The sequence below is a fragment of the Protobothrops mucrosquamatus genome, unplaced genomic scaffold (assembly GCF_001527695.2).
Source record: "Protobothrops mucrosquamatus isolate PMUCROS unplaced genomic scaffold, P.Mucros_1.0 scaffold_4, whole genome shotgun sequence".
Taxonomy (NCBI): domain Eukaryota; kingdom Metazoa; phylum Chordata; class Lepidosauria; order Squamata; family Viperidae; genus Protobothrops; species Protobothrops mucrosquamatus.
This window is the reverse complement of record NW_015386080.1, coordinates 1,487,740-1,506,164: the sequence shown is the minus strand read 5'-3', so window position 1 is coordinate 1,506,164 and position 18,425 is coordinate 1,487,740. Positions and strand designations below refer to the sequence as shown.

At 35.5% G+C, this 18,425-nt stretch overlaps 1 protein-coding gene across 1 annotated transcript in view; it reads left to right on the top strand.

Annotated features, from left to right (window-relative positions):
* Nucleotides 1–18,425, top strand: part of COL25A1 (collagen type XXV alpha 1 chain) — a 276,185-nt gene that overhangs the window by 68,803 nt on the left and 188,957 nt on the right. The gene's annotated exons all lie outside the window — the stretch shown is intronic.

Here is an 18,425-nt window from a genome sequence, read left to right as displayed (position 1 = left end):
CCGCCGCGCCCTCAAGACATGGTTGTTTCAGCAGGCAGGACTGGCCTAGGGACATTTTAAATTGGTTCTTAATTAATTTTTAAATAAGAATAGGCCTATTGGATATATCTTTTAATTGATTTTAAATTTTGTAGATTTGTATCGATTGTTTTGTTTTAATTGGCTGTAAGCCGCCCTGAGTCCACTAGGAGAAGGGCGGTATATAAATGCAATAAACGTGAAACTTGAACTTGAAACCATGACCAAATCTTGCTTCCTTTTACTGAAAAATGTTCAGCAATAAAAGATGGCTAGAAGCTAACTCCTCTCTAGGAACTGACAAAATGGAGTTTTAGTAAAAAAGCACTACAATCACACTTTCCATTAAATTTAGAGCCAATTTAGTAATATGGTTAAGAGTCTAGTTTTCCATGGAGACATAAGATCCATGTGCAAATAGAATACAGGTAGCCCTTGACTTACAAGAATTCATTTAGTGACTGTTCAAAGTCATAACGACACTGAAAAAAGTGACCTATGACCATTTTTCACACTTAACAACCTATACATCATCATCATGGTAATCTGATCAAAATTTAGACGTTTGGCAAATGACTCATATTTATGACAGTTGCAATGTCCCAGGGTCATGTGATTACCTTTTGTAGCCTTCTGACAAGCAAATCAGTGGAGAAGCCAAATTCAATTAATAACCATGTTACTAACTTAATAACTTCAGTGATTCACTTAACAAGTGTGGCAAGAAAGGTCATAAAATAGGGCAAAATTCAGTTAACAACAGACATTTTGAGCTCAATTGTGGTCATACGTTGAGGCCTACCTGTACTCATATTCAAAAATTGTAAAGAAAGGGGCCCCAAGAAACTACAGGCCTGTCAGCTTGATATCTCTATTGGGTAGGGCTTCAAACAACTTATGAAATAGGTAATATCTAATGAAAGCCACTGGACAAAGCTGGCTAACAGGCCGTACTCAGCGTGTGGTCCTCAATGGAACCGCATCTACATGGAGGGAAGTGTGTAGTGGGGTGCCCCAGGGCTTTGTTCTGGGCCCAGTGCTCTTCAACATCTTCATCAACTATTTGGATGAGGGGATAGATGGGGAACTCATCAAATTTGCAGACAACACCAAGCTGGCAGGAATAGCCAACATTCCAGAAGACAGGCTTAAGATACAGGAGGACCTGGACAGACTTGAACACTGGGCGCTATCTAACAAAATGAAATTCAATGGTGAAAAAAGTAAGGTTCTACATTTAGGCAAGAAAAACCAAATGTACAGGTATAGTATAGGGGGTACCTTGCTCAATAGTAGTAACTGTGAGAGGGATCTCAGAGTCCTTGTGGACAATCACTTAAATATGAGCAGCTGCCAAAAGCCAAACACAGTGCTAGGCTGCATTAACAGAGGGATAGAATCAAGATCATGTGAAGTATTAATACCACTTTACAATGTCTTGGGTAAGGCCACACTTGGAATACTGCATCCAGTTTTGGTCACCACGATGTAAAAAAGATGTTGAGACTCTAGAAAGAGTACAGAGAAGAGCAACAAAGATGATTAGGGACTGGAGGCTAAAACATATAAGGAACGGTTGTTGGAATTGGGAATGTCTAGTTTAATGAAGAGAAGGACGAGGGGGGACATGATAGCAGTGTTCCAATATTTCAGGGGCTGCCACAAAGAAGAGCCGGTCAAGCTCTTCTCCAAGGCGCCTGAAGGCAGGACAAGAAGCAACAGATGGAAACTAATCAAGGAGAGAAGCAACCTGGAACTAAGGAGAAACTTCCTGACAGTTAGAACAATTAACTAGTGGAACAACCTACCTCCAGAAGCGGTGAATGCTCCAACACTGGAAGTTTTTAAGAAGAGACTGGATAGTCATTTGTCTGAAATGGTATAGGGTTTTCTGCCTGAGCAGGGGGTTGGACTAGATGATCTCCAATATCCCTTTCAACTTTATTATTATTATTATTATTATTATTATTATTATTATTATTATTATTATTATTATTATTATTATTATTATTATTATTATTATTATTATTAAGCACCACTTCAAGGAAAGATGGTGGGCTGCAACTATGATAACTCCAGAATTATTCTTGATTCATAGTTCTTAAACTTCAGGTAAGAAATCTCTTAAACTCCATCCTGAATATTTGGAATACTACATATGTGGTATTTTAGTTTAAGGCTATCTAAAACCCCAAGCTTCACTACAGTTTGTGGAAGTAAAATCCGTAAATTAAATATGTGTTGAAAGAAGTATCACCTTTTAAAATATATCCTCATCTATCATTACTTTCAGTTCGTTAGATACTTCCCTGATGCTATTTGTGGCACTGGGAGACATAGATTGTGGAATGGATTATTTTACCTATTTACAGAGACATTTGTCTGGGTACAGACTTTGTGTTAAGCCATAATGTAGCTTCAATGCTTTCATTTCAGTTGTGTATTCATTTCAAACTGGTTTCAAACTGATGTTGTAGTTTTAGTTATTTTAAGGCCAGTTTTCTGTGTTTGCAGTCAAGTTTAAATTTCAAAAGAATTTACCAAACAACCATCACCCATTTTAGGAAAGCCACTATTCTCTTGAGGAAAATCAGGACTTCTGTAAGAAAAAAAACAAACTTAGATCTCTATTGATACTTGCATTTTTAAAAAAGTTGTGTGTCTATGACTGACCTAAAGGAATTTCAGAGCCAGTGTCATGTTACCAAGCACAGAACAGCTGTTTAAGGCATGACATGAAAATGTACCAGAAGTACATGAAACAATACATTTTGGCACTATTTAGAAAGATGAAATACTTAGTTGTATTATCTTAACCTATATTAAATCTGTGCTATTTTGAGGATTAATGCCATTATCATAATAAAAGATTGCATGAATAAAACTGTTTACAATTTGCATTGGATTCATTAGGTGTAAGAATTGTTAAAATTTTACAAATATCTGCAACATGATATTGTTAGATTAGCTTCTGTTGGTGCAGATTAGGAATCAGCTTTGGGGACCGGTAGTGTCCTTAGAATCATTGATACACACAAATGTGAATTTGCAAGATCATAAAATCTGTTAAAATTATATATTTTCAATAGCTGCACTCTTTCTTTTGTAGGACTTTTTTTGAAAACAGGTTTGAAAACAGACTTAACATGCTTATTGTAATATTGAAACGAATGATCTGCTATATTTTTTAGGCCTGGAACTCACTATATTTTTTAGGCCTGGAAATTTTAGCTTAGCCATTGATTGCTAGCATAGACAGATGAAAGATCAACCCTTAGGCTAAAAGAAGAGAAAAAGAAAGGGAGGAGAGGGAAAGTTTTTTTATAGTATGGGGACTAGTCAGCTTATGCTTCTGCCTGCTCAGATTGATAATGTTAAATTGAAATGGGTATGCTGGGAACTTTATAACACCTTTCAGCCATGCTTTCTAAGCAAGACTTCCAGTGTAAAACCTGGAGGGAAAAAAAAAACAAGACACAAAGTAGGACAGGAAAGCTCTTGCCAACAGCCTCATTATCCAAATATGATATTACAAACCTGATCTGGTTTTCTTGTTGGAACAGTGTCAATGTGGCCTGGAACTGTGGGAGATCTCTGTGGCTTCCCTGTCATGGTCAGATCACATCTGTTATTCATGGGATTTTTCAATGCTACTCTCACCTCAGGGAGGTAGGACCCATTTGAACACCTGTCTCCAGTGATTGATAGACCCTGTGGAGTTTCAAAGGGAATTGGGGTTATTCCCAAGGGACTGCTGCATGATCTGAACTGATGCCCTAGTTGTTACTTAGATTAGGAAGGCACCCAAAGCTTGGATTGGATTGCAACTAGGTGACTTCTCTTCTTCCATGAATCCTGTAACTCTGTGTGGTTTATGGAAGAGCTGCGGGATATGAAGCAGATTCAGAGATGCTTAGAGTGCTGCTGGTGGAGAATGTAGATGTCCAAACATGGGAGAGAGCCACTATTAATGTCTACTTGTGTCAGTAAGGATGGTGAAACATTGGCACTTTGCCTGATTGTGTCCACAGATAGTGAATAGTGGGGTGATCAGAATTTTCTTGGTAGAGAGAGCTCTGGGATACATCTTCAGAGCTAACCTGAGGAGAACATCTGTTGGACAAAATCTTTTGAATTTGTTCTCAGCTGAGTGCCAGTCTTGATATAGGTCCTCTGGAGATGCTTGGGGCACAGTCTTGCCATGCTATCTGGGAAGAGTTTGAACTGGGTGGATGGGTCCTTATGATTATATGCTCAGCTACCTGTTTATTAGATCCATGCCTTTCCTGGTTGGCAAAAGCTTCCACAGAGATGACAGTGGGTTGGATTTCAGTGATGGTGTTCTTCTTTAAGAAGAAGGGTGAACTTGGCACCCATTAAAAAGGTGTTGATTAGTCATCTCTTCAAAAAGCTATTACATGACCCAACCATTCTGGACAATTTTTGTTCAAAATACAATCTTCCCTTTTTAGAAAAGAATTATTGTGCAACAATAATTGGGTCCTGGATGAAGTCCATTATTTGGACCCCTTTTACTTGAGGTTCAAGCCTAGATATTGGATAGAGACAGCATTGATTGTGCTTTTTGATGACCTCTGGTGAAAGCAGGATGGGGATAATGCATTTATCCTTGTTCTTCTTGACTTCTCAGAGACCTTCAATACTATGTACCATGATATCCTTCTGGACTGGCTGGGGAATTGTCTGTGGATGGCCATCTATTCAGCTGGTTCTCTTACTTTCTTAGTGGAAAGGGAAGGGAAGAGAAGGAAAGGTTTCCACAGTATCAAAACAATGACAGAAAAAAGAGCTTGTAAAAGTCTGGGGTAGAGATAGAAGTTACTCACCACTGCATCCTTCTAGATATCCACAATCATCTTACAAGAACTGATTCAAGGCTTGGATTTTTTTCAATCTCTCGCCTCCCTGGGGAATGTGGAGATTTATCTGTCTCCTCAAGAGTATTAGAGCAAAGAAGGGAGCTATCTTGGTACTTTTCACAGGCTTTTTATTTATATTCTTTAAACTTTATCTGGGAAAAAGGGGTGCCTTCCCAAGCTTTTTCCAGTATCAAAAGTCTTTCATATGATATAAAATATACATGTATTTAGCACGGAGACTTACAAGCCATCCTAATTAACTATGCTCTGTTGGGTATGATATTTTACATTATTAAGAAACACAGGATCTGAAACTGAAATTACCACTTCCTTATTCATTATTATTTTTTGAAATAAATGCCAACATAATTAGATATGTCTGCAGGATAGTCTGTACTGTTTGTGCTTAGTTGAAGATGCCTAATTTCAAAATAATTTGATAGTGTTTCCTCCTAATGTTATAAATTTTAATATTGGAATGAATGTCTCTTTGCATATGAAAAATGTTTGATCAGCCTCTAGGGATTTTTATCCCCATCGCCCCCACCTCCCCAAGAGGTTTCTTTGACATTTATCTTTTGCAGATGAGGCTGGGGCTTTTAAACAGTTGCTTTGGAAACTCTTGCAAAATGAAAATTAGAATTCAGATTGGAGGATAGAAACTTAAATGTGGTTAAACCAACAATGAGAATACATAATTTCAATTCTTTTCCTTATTCTTGCTGAAAGCACATTATCTGCTCTAAACATAAACTACTTGATATGATTGTAATTACATAATGGAAACTTATTTTAATACAATAATTGTGATCTTTAATGCAACAGTCTGCTAAAGGAACTAAGTGTAATTTAAATCCCATGATGAGAAAAACATCAGGGAAAAGTGTAGAAGAATATTTGTTTAATTTCCTCCCAGCCAGTTGAAACATTAAGGGTTGTCTGGGAAAACTATTAATCATAATGACCACGGTAAGTGTTCTCTCAACTCATTCAGAGGTCAAGACACCAATTCATGGACAGTCATTTGGGTCAATAAATAGGTCACATACAACTACTTGACTATTGGCTCACTGTGTTCATTCTCATTCGATTAACAACAGTGGCTCTTTTACAAGTATGGACTGTATAAAAAAAACCAGGCATGAAAAAAACTTGTAATATGTGAAATTGAACTTCTGTAATAAAATTCCAAAATAAATTGCTGTAAATTAATGTTCATCATAACAGAAATTCTATATTTATTCAATAGCTTAGGCCACTGATTCCTTTGTATTCATTCTTAACAAAGATTTCTAAGTTCCTTTTTGTAAAATATAATTTTTATTAAAAGTTTTAAACAAGATAAAAACTAATGCAAACTAATATAAAGGAAGGAAGAAAAAATAAAAGGAAAGAAATAAAAAAGTTAAAAATGCAAGAAAAGAAAAAAGGCAAAATTAGAAAAGAAAGAAAAATGATATAAAGAAATGGCTTCTGATATTCTTCACAGCATTTATAAGTACAAACATAGTTTAACTTTTCTTTCTAAAGTTAATTATAATGCTCTTCTTTCCATAATATTTCTTGTTGAATCATCAAAACCTTAGATCACAAATTCATTTTTTTCAGTTTTATATTAAAAGTCCATAAGAGGCTTCTAGTTAGCAGTAAATGTAGATAAGGTTTTTTTTCTATTCAAAGAAATCAATTTATCCATTTCAGCAAAGTCTATCAACTTCACCAACCATTCCTACATAAGGGGCAGTGCCGAATCTTTCCCTCTCAGTGGATATAATAATCTTGCTACACTAATCATATATTGGATTAATCTTCTTTGGCTTTTTTCTAAGTGTTTATCCACTAATCCTAAAAGGAAAAGTTCTGGCTTCCATTGACTATTGATCTTTAAATTCCTTTGTTTCTAGATTCCAATACATTCAGTTTTCTGAGTTTTCATTTGGTAAATCATATGTAATAAATCAATGACTAATACATTTGGTACTAATATTAAATCAATTGTATATACTATAATTATAGTAATAGAAAGCTGTTTCTCCCCTTCCAATTTGCACTTGGTAAAAGAATAATTTGATTTATAGTTTAAAAATATAAAATAAATCACATTTGTGATAATTTATTTTTTAGAATATTTCTGAACCTTACTTTATTCTAACTAGAATTTCAGGGTAGTGCATATATAATCAATAATATAAATAATCCCATGAAAATATTGAAAAAATAACCGCATAGCAATTCAAATTTTACAACTAATGAAAATACTGTCAAAAATCTTGTATGATAAAGAATGAGATTCTAATGTAACTCTCAGCATACAAACCACTATTTTTCTCACCATTATCTGTGCAAATATGAGTCACTCTGCTCAGTCTACTGAAAGAGTTTGGTGTGAAATCTGAACCAGGTATTTGTGTAACATTTACTGGATAAACAGGCTATATTTATACATCATGCTAAACCAAAAACTAATATTATTGATTGAACCTGATGAGTTACTCAGACTAATATGGAAGCATGGTTTATGTTCATCATGGTTAAAAATCACATTGTTTGAGCTGCCAAACATATGAATATAATTCATGTTTTGGACATTCTTCCTTATTTTTTTTGTCTCAAATTCATTTTAATCTCCATTGTGCAATAGAATTTTCCAGTGAGGGATTCCCATTTCCATAGTTGACTAGTCTGTTGAGGTGGTGCAATAATTCCAGCTATAGCTAAAAGGAAACCACAGTTAATAGGATGATTGGTTTAAGATTATGTGTGTAACCATTGTTCAGCCCAATCAACAAGAGATGTAAGAGCTATCAAAATTGTCCTCTCATGGTACTGCGATAATTCTGACTTGTACCCTAATAAATGATTAAAAAAAAATACAATTCACCATTCCAAAAATAGATCATTTCAGTATACATAGCCTTATATACAGAGGTATGCATTTAGAAATTATATTAATTTTCTTATTGGAGACCTGTTAACCAGACAAATTGCAGACATTTCTTAGCTGATTATGATGGAGTTTTTTCTTGTTTCAGAAAAATATATTCCAATCATTACATTACAGTATTAAATAATATTATGTTGCAAAGGTTGAAATTTATATGCACTTATCTGATAGTTAAATTCCAATAAATTCACTGTGTCTGCCTCTGACTAGAAACATACAGTACAATATTATATGTGGGTGGAAAAAATCTGGACAATAACTAGATGATAGTAAACAACATGATTTTTGCAGTCCAGACAGTTGTTGATTACCAATATTTTTAAAGAAAATATCCAAATATTTTACTATATAAAGGATGTAAAAAATTTAACCATATATCTACAGTATAGCAGTGACAGCCTAATATTGTTGGTTAGGACTAGTAGTTTAACCAAAGACAATTGTGATAAGGTATTATAATACATGTAAAATTGGCTTAAGTGGATATATGATACCAGTTGAAATGTTCTACACCTGAGAAATTTTTAAAAAATACTTGTAAGGTAATGACTCCCCCTTATTCAATCAATCTATTAGTTTTCATAAAATGCTATTCCTAACTTCTCTCAAAAAAAAAATGTTGCCTAGGTTTGCACAGTATACAAAGCCTTGCTTATGTGTGCCTTGTTGAACAAGCAACAACAGATTGGTTTTAAGCATCATACCAAGCCAAATCTATGTTTTTTTACCAAACAAAACCCAGAACCAAACAACATATGTAGCATTCTGTATTGTGTCAAACAGGATACAAAATCTTATCATAAGCAGGCCACTATTTTCATCAAATGTTACAGCTGGACTCAAATTGGTATTCAAGTTCATTGTTTTTCCTTTAACCATCCACCAACATGCAAATCTCAAGAATTCTGTTACCAAACCAATGCAAATTGGCTTTTTGAGAAAAAAAAATCAGTAGTATGATTTGCTCTTTACACTGTGCTTTAGGAAATAACTTATTTAGTTTTGTGGGCATATACATTAAGCCATGAGCATTTTATAGCCTTCAGAAATGTTGTGTGGTTTGGACCCTTTAAAGCCGAAAAGTGATTGGCTTTGTATAGCTATGCAATGAAAGGTGGTCTCACAAGGGCACAATGTTGCAAGATTTTTTTTTCCAGGCCAACAGGTGGCTTGTCAACATACCATATGTGTAATTTTATATGGAGATATTTAAAAGCTTTAGTCTACAGGCTGCAGCATTTCAATTATGTCCATGCCTTTGATACTACAGTGCAGTACTGGGAATGGAATAGCATTATTTGCTCATGGCGTATGTCACTGTTTGCTACATGAGTTTGTGCTTGGTGCCAGATACTTTCTCATGTTGAATGCCTATAAAGAATAAAGAGTTGTATTGCAAAAAAAAACTGGTTTATATTGATTTTTAAATAATTTTGAATAATAATTATAACAATACATTTTGGATAATAAATTAATTTGGATAATAATAATTTAAAATTGACTAAAATTAATTAAATGCAGTGAAATTATACTGTTAAGAATATACTAACATCTATAAAAAAAATATTTCAACATTTAGAAATGTAATTTAAGCACAATCTACCACTATAAACAAACGACACCAGGATTCTTTGGTTTCTAAAATAAAAATTATAAGTATGTGGGGTGAGAGAGAGAAGCAAGATGGTACCTCCAGCAAGAAGAAATCAGGCATCTCCAAAATTGCATCTGCATACAAATTTAAATTATTTAAAATATATTTTAAATTGGTCCAAAATTTTAAAAGATTCCCTAATGGTTTCCTGCATGTAAATAAGTTGCCAACTCTTGCTAACCTGCATTTTGATGAAGTTTGATGATCAAACTTTTTTCTATTGACTGAATAGAACTTTATTTGCCTAGACTTAGAATCATGCAGTTTTGAAGGTCATTCTGTCACCTCTCTACATAATAGGAAATACCTTTTCTAATACTGTCTAAAACTCTTTAACCAGTCAACGTAATCCAGAATGAACAGGCTTCAAGCTTATTTGATTAAGATAGATGGATGGATGGATGGATGGATGGATGGATGGTAGATCTTCATTTTGGCCAGAAGCCATCCAAACCAACAAACCAACACATAAAATGGGACCATTATTGGTAACTTTGAAATGTTTTTAACATAATAAAAAAACCTCAATCCCTGCTGGCATATTGTTGCAAGAAAACAGAGGATTAAATTTTGACATAAACTCAAATTAATTTTGCTGTATAGCTGCACATGTATAGTAGTTTCAACTTCTTCCATACTGCATGTGCAGAGATGGCAAATTAGTAGAATATTGTTGTATTTCCCTTATAATAATGCAGAGGGAAGTGCACTTTATTACTGAATGAGGAAATAACTTGTAAGTAAGCATTCCAGTCTTTTCAGCAGTTCTTAGATTCTATTCTCTTATTTTTCATTCTTTTCATCATTTCTAAGTTTCTGATCATGCATTTAGATTAACTGAGTAAGATTGATTTGTAGGGACGTTTTCAAATACGTATATATGGAATTCATAACACTTTTTAATTGAAGGTACTACTGGAATTTTCAGTTTGTATGGTTGGTGGATACACCAAATGGCTGTCATGGGAAAGTTGCCTATCAGCAAAATAGAAAACATTTATTTTCCAGAAACCAAGTCTCATTACTTTTGCTATTATAATTCTCACCGTATAAGATATTGCTGCAACTATTGTGAATCTACAGATTGATACTTCATAGAATGTCAGATTCCTATGTATGTATGTATGTATGTATGTATGTATGTATGTATGTATGTATGTATGTATGTATGTATTTTATTAAACAAATCTTACTTAAAAACTCAGAAGGAAGAGGGAGCTTAGGAGGCAGATAGCGGGCTCCCATTCAGTGTATATGAGCAGGTGGGGATTCATAGGTATCTATCCTTGAATTACTAAACTGGTTTGAAATTCCCAGTGTTTACTGTCAATCCTGCTGTGCACATTCTAAATCAAGAGCACTTCAACTGATAAGCAGGATATTTGTGTTACAGGTTAAAGAAATGCTTTTCTCTTTTGTCACATTTGAAGTTATTTGAAAAGGATGTCATTCAAGGCCAAATGAGATATGACATTTAAATATGTTTTTGTGTCTAACTTGGAAATGTCTAAGAATGAATGTAGCATCAGTTTAGAGGTGCTGATAATTATTGGGATCAAGTAATATGAAAGAACATTTAATCTTTTTCCTTTCTTCAGCAAATATTAATAACTGATCTTTAAATCACATTTATATTTCTCTTTAGAAATGAAAGACGTGTTTTCTTCCTTGACAAAGTAGAAAAGAAAGAAAAGATTGAATTCCTTCTGTACTTGCCATTAGCTTAGTAATTATTAGCTTCTATTTTTACAATTGATATGATTGTCAATGGAAATTCTCAGTCATCCAGGTTATGTTTGTCCCAAAGAACTGAAGAAGCTTCTTGGATGAGAAGCGAAACATCTTCAAGAAAAAACAAAGTCAGTTGCCTTTTGAAAAAGCCCCTTTGGGACAATTTATATGATTTGCTTATTAAACCTTTCATATTTCCAGTGCATTCTTGAATTTACTATTTTGCCTAGTTTGTCCTTTAGCATACATGTTTCCAAACACAAAGCTTAAGATTTAGTTTTTGATATTCCCCTGATAGAATGAGAAAACATTCCAATCCAAGTCTATGAGGAGCCACTGGCATGTTCTATAGATACTTTACCCCAACCTCTATGACTCTATATGTATGGACTTCAACTCCCAAGATTCCAAACCAGCACTGGCATTTTTGAAAATGTTGAGAGGTGTAGTACATATATCTGGAGAATTCCTGGGTTAAGGAAAGATAGTGCAAAAATAGACACATTGAGATCTGAGTTAGTATATGGCAGCTTTCTTTCATCCTATTACTTGAAATTAATTATGAGTTTTAGAATCTTCTATTATTGATAGAGTGCAGTGGTTTCTTCCTCTGAAAATGCTAAAAAAACAACTCTGCACTATACATTAGCTTTTTTCATAAAATGAAAAAACATATTGTTACGTAGAGGCATTGCTGGATGGATGCATTAGTGAAATATGTGCCTTTTGCTAGTGAGCATTCTATATACATTGGCAAATAACTGGAGAAACTAGTAATCTGGATACTTCTGGCTTGAAAAAAAATTACGGGCTTCATCTGATAATTCAGTGATAAATTCTATTTGTGAGATGTACTGTTAAATAAATGGCTTTAGGATTGCAGTTGTGATCTACAGCATGATTATATTGCATTCCCAGTGTAAGAAAACTTAATTGTTTTTTAAGTGTGGGAAAAGGGAATAGAAGGTTGGAAATAATTGATCTCCCAAATAATAGAACAAAGAATCAGCCAGAACATATATCTAGTTGCCAGTGGGCAAAACATTTTGACAATTCATTTAGTTGCCTGATAGGAAGTAAACTGTTGAATTTTTAGTGTATAAGTAGGGTAGGTCAGTTTTTTTTCTCTTAAAGTCAGTTTTTATTGATTTAACACTTAGCACTTAGACTATATATCACTTCATAGTGCTTTACAGCCCTTTCTGGGAAGTTTACAGAGTCAGCATATTGCCCCCAACAATCTGGACCCTCATTTTATCGACCTTGGAAGGATGGTAGACTGAGTCAGCCTTGAGCAGTCAGGATTGAACTCCTGACATTGGTCATAATTAATACTGCATTCTAACCACTGCAGCACCACGTCTATCTGTCTGTCTGTCTGTCTGTCTGTCTGTCTGTCTGTCTGTCTGTCTATCTATCTATCTATCTATCTATCTATCTATCTATCTATCTATCTATCTATCTATCTATCTATCTATCTATCTATCTATCTATCTATCTATCTATCTATTGTATTTATATAACACCCATCTCCTAAAATGGTAGTGTACAATAAGAAACAAACCACAAAATAAACAATCTTAAAAACATTCCACATTTAAAAACATCCATTAAGGTTACTATTGACAAAGTAGCAGAGAAGATTTCATGTTGCAAGCAATACAACCACCTCACTAATTCACCACTTCCTTGATTTGCCAAGCCTGATCACACAGCCACCTTTTTAGGGAACTTCCAGAAGGATATCAAGGATGAGACCAGTCTCATCTCAAAGTGGAATGAGATTCAGTTTGACTTCTGGCAACTTTTTGGGCAAGTCCCTGCAGTTTTTTTGGCAAGGTTCTTCAGAAGTGGCTTGCCATTGTCTCAGCTCCTAGAGTTGGGAGACAGTGACTATACCAAGGTCATCCTGCTGGCTTTGTGCCTAAGGCAGGACTGAAACTCATAGTATCCCGTTTTCTAGCCTGAAGTTTAACTACTACACCAAATTGGTTAGTAGATTACTGATTACTTTCTATGTTGTGTGAAATTTTGTTTTTGGGGAGGTAGGAAGTATCTGGTACTATTCTCTCCCAAAATGGATGAGCCATGTATCCAACTATTTTATAGAAGCAACTTTAAATGTGCAGCAATTAAAAGAGTCAGCTGATGTTTCACTCTGTCCCCCATATGACAACTGTAGCATTCTTAATCTGATACTCTGGATATACTGTTTGGAGGGATTATAGAGATTGAAATCTCAAGAGATCTATCAGTTAAGAGAGAATGCTATAGGGTTAACATGCCTTTGAGAGACTATTTGCAGTATTATTTTTTTTAATGCATAACATGTAGTTTTAGTCTGTGACCATTTTACGTCAATTTTTAAGATATACTATTGACTCAAATTTATTTTAGAAAACATATTTCAAAACCTGAGTTCCAAAAGATCTTTAGTTTTTGCCCTGAAGAGACAAAAGTTTTCATAAACTTTTCTAGCTTTTATATTCATGACACATACTTGGTTTATGTCCTAGAAAATTATTTCTAAATTACTCCTTTTACCTAAGTGTTGGCTTGCTTTTACAGAGAGTCAACCTGAAGCTTATGCTCCGAAATCAATGATTTGGGTACCTTTTAAAATAGAAATTTAATAAATCGTCTCCTAGTTGAAGATATTTTGAACTGATTCCAATAAACCTGTTTCTCCCCCAGTTCAAGACAAAGGGAGTAAACACACAATCTCATATAACTTTAAAATATATTTTTTATTTTACTAGAATTCCAGAAAAATGAAATACTGTATTTTCAAAATGAAAATGTATCTTTGTGCACTGTGGACTTTCTCATTCTTTTTCTCATAGCCTTATAGTGCAATAATGGAAGGCAGGCCCTTTATATGAAACCAGCAAACTAAAAAAATTGCCATTTCTACTGTATTTATATTAATACAAGCAGGGCTTTTTTTGTCACAGAACGTCCAGAACGGAATTCTGGCACCTTTTTTGGATGGAACCTTGTAGGGTAGGCAAGGCGGGTTGTATAACATGTGTGAGTTCTGGCATCTTTTTTTTTTTTTTCAAAAAAAGCACTGAATACAAGGTTTATGATATACTGGTTTTTAGAAAAATCAATGCAATTTTTGAACAGTCTCAATTGCTCTGTCAAGCCCCATGGGTTCGACATACACAAGAGGGGGGGAAACCGAGTAGCTGGCCGCCAGAAGCAAGCAGCTGGCCGCCAGGAACACCATGCAGGCAATACGGTCCCGGCCAGCACAGCGGGCCTACTGGGCGGCATGAGAGGCTCCATCAGCTCTGCAGGGCGTCGGCGTCGTGCACCAGGTTGACGCATCAGCGGCTGGCAGGATCGACTGGCCGGTGCTCCATCACAGCAGGCTCAGGCTCGGGATTGCTGGCAGCACAGGGCGCGGCACGGCGACGTTGCCGACGGGTGGGGCATCCCGTGGAGGCCCAGCGGCCTGCGGCTTCTGGCTCAGATTACTGGCATGGGAGAGAGCCAGAACAGCCCCGTGAGTCCGGATTGGCAGCACAGGGCTCAGGATGCATCCGTTGGCAGGAGAGATCCTGGCAATGCCATTCCAGGCCAGAGCAGCCCGGAGCAAACACCATTGGGACACACGCCTGAACTGGATAGCGGCAGGGGGGAGGCCGGGCATTGGAATGCTGCTTTTTAGAACCGAAGGCCGGATGCTGGCCTGTTGATTGGGGATGGAGCTGCAGGGTGGGGGAGGCTATGTAAAGCGCTGGGAGAAGATCACTCCCAGCGCTGACTTTATTACTGCTTGTCAACTCTTTCCTGTGTTCCTGGTTTGTTTCCACGGACGAAGGAGGACGCGTGACACGCTCATGTATTTATTTCTTTATTTTGTTAGATTTCTCATTTATTAGATTCATATCCCATCTTTCAATAGGAAATCAGTGATACGCACAGAAATCACTTTTCCTTTTCTCTTCACAACAGCAACCAAAAGGATAGGTTTGTCTAACACTGTTTTAGTTTTTTCTAAATATCTTTTGAAATCCTAATAGGCTGAAATTCAAGTCCACTAACTTGACTAGATTATGGATTAAACTGTCACTTAACTTCCTCAGAAAGTTTAAATGTTCCTAGCATAAATTGATATGAATGTTCCTGTTTTCCCAGAGTGACATTTTGAGGTTGGAAGACCATAGATTTTTTTTATTAGTGTCATTGAATTTTCTGTCTAAGTTAGAGATATGACTGTCATTGTTGATAAAGCATGTGGTGTGGGGTGATCACATCATCTTTTCTCTCTGTGGTCTACTATATCCGGGGAATGGCAGATGAAACAAGTGAGTTGGAAGGTAGAGGACAGTATCACATAAAATTAGACACACAATATTAAAAAATAAAGACATAAAGGTTTGGAAGTTACAATTATTCTTGACTTCCAAAACATTTAGGATGATAACTTTATAAAAGAAAGAGTAGTTGGGGGAAAAAAACGTCCTGTTTTTTTCACAGTGACTTCCTGTTTTAACTAGGTATAGTCTTCAACTGAAAAAATACTAATAGGACATGAATTAAATAATTTAACCTGGTATTTGTACATGTTTATGTTTTGGGAAATGTTTTCACTATTTTGAAGCTATCAAAATAAAATGAAACAGCTACACACCATTGTGACAAGAAGGATATACTGCTATTCAGAATTTGTTTTACTCCAATGAGAATTCCGGACTACAATGAGAATTCAGGAGTATTGTAGTATAGGTAGGCCTTGGCTTAATGACCACAATTGAGCCCAAAATTTCTGTTGCTAAGTGAAACATTTGTTAAGTGAGTTTTGCCCCATTTTACAACCTTTTTGCCACAGTTGTTAACTGAGTCGCTGCAGTTGTTAAGTTAGTAACACGGTTGTTAAGTGAATCCTGTTTCCTCATTGACTTTGCTTGTCAGAAGGTTATAAGAGGTGATCACATGACTCTGGGACACTGCAACTGTCATTAATATGAGTCAGTTGCCAGGCATCTGAATTTTGATCATGTGACCATGGGGATGGTGCAATGGTCATAAGTATGAAAAACAGTCATAAGTCTGTTTGAGCAGTGTTTATTTTGAGCAGTGTTTATTTTTTCTTGCTGCAACATTGTTTCAATAGATCCCTAGCTTGTTGGGCTAGATGTTCCAACAGAAGCTGCAGAGGAAGTTTTTTTCATAAGTCTGGTAAGAGTTGGTGCACTCATTTTTCAATTAAGTAAATTTATAGATCCACAGGGAGAAAAAACAAAATAAAAAAGAGAAAAGGAAAAAAGTCAACTATCTTAGGCTAAAATCCAACCATAAAAATGAGCCAACTACTTTAGGCTAAATCCAAACGCTCCAGTCAGATCAAAGATGTAAAAAGCCCGCTGTCTCCAAATAATTCCTGTTTTGGTTATATCCAGGGTCAAAAGATATAATTGTAGAGAATTTTTTCTCATGTAAAGTCATTTAAAGGCACTTTGTTTACACCAGGTTTTGTTTCAAGATCAAAAACTTTTCAAGTTCTTTTAATATTTGCTATTGCTGTAATATCTCATTTCACCACTAGATGTCCTTATTCACTATATTGTCTATAAAATTTTCCACGTCCTGGGGGTTAAACAGCTTTTCTTTAAGTCCGTCTGAGTTCCATTTTTAGGTATTCTTTAATATTTTTAAAATTCCTTCCCCCTCTTGTAGTTTCTCACTGCTTTTAACTCCCTTCTCCCCTAGTCTTTCTGGGGTCTTTACTTGGAATTTTTTTGCAGTCAGGGGATCACTCTTTCCAAGTCCATAAGGAAGAGGAATAAAAACAGTCTCACCCAGTTTCAACACATTGTTGACAAACAGCTGTTCTGCGGCGCGCTGCAGCTCCTCACTTTTTTTCTGGCTGACGATGACTTGGACTGCCTGTGCTTACAGGCAGCCTTTCTTCTGTTCTTTTGAAGAGGTTCTTCGGTTCGTTTGGACTGACCGCCATCTGGTCCAAACTCCCAAAGCTTCCCTTCTTCCTCGTTGCCCCTTCGGATCACTGGACTGAACAAAATCGGGCTAAGAAGCCGGAGCCCCAGTTTCTTCCACCTGTCTCGTCATAGCATTAATTCAAGAATCAATACAGAGAAATCATGAAGAGACAAAAAGTAATTTTGATAAATTAAACATGCTGGATATAAAGACACAATTTGAAGCGCATCAGCAAATGATTGTTAAAAATGAACAAAGAATTCAGAGAATGGAAAATAAATCAGATGACATTGACAAAAAAATGGAAGCACTAATGCAAGAAAATGAAAAATTAGAACAAGCAAATAAAAGCTTAGAAGATGCAGTGGCAGTTTTAGAAATGGAGAAAGTTCCACACTATTTAAGATTTCAAAATATCCCTGAAGACAGAGAAGAAGATATAGCAGTAGTGATTATTAATTTACTGGCAGAGGCTTTAAAAGCAGATGGAGCAGAGATACAAATGGAGATAGATGAAATATTTCAAATGAATTCAAGCTATGCAAGGAAATATAAACTACCCAGAGAAGTCCATGTAAGATTTATAAAGAAAACAACAAGAGATGAGATACTAAGAAGAGTCAGAGATGAGCCATTACAATATAAGAATACAGAAATTGTGGTGTTAAAGCAGATCCCTAAGAGAATAAGAGACACCCAAAGACAATATCACTTCTTAACTACAAAGCTAATTGCAAAAGGTGTAAACTTCAGATGGCTGATGCCAGAAGGGATCTTAATCAACTGGAATAATACAAGATATCGACTGGACTCAGTTTGGAAGGCACAAGATTTTGATGAAAGAAATCAAGCATTTCTAAACAAAAGAATACAACATTAACAAGAGGAGAGAAAAAATCAGAAACAAACAGAAGAAACAACTGAGGAAACAACTATACAAACAGAAGAACAGAAAGGGAAGCCTGATCAAGAGAGTGAGGGAATAGTAAGAGAACAGAGGACTACAAGATCGACAAGACCTAAATATAAGTAATTAAAATGGAGAAAGAAAACGGATTTTTTTCAGTAAACATAAATGGACTGAATTCCCCTTCAAAAAAAATTTTTTTTCAGAAATCTACAGAAACTAAATATAGATATAATTTGTTTGCAAGAGACACATATAAAAAGACAATACTGCAAACTGTTGGAATACCCAGAAATTTGGAAACTTTATTATGCATCAGCGCAACAGAAAAAAAGAGGT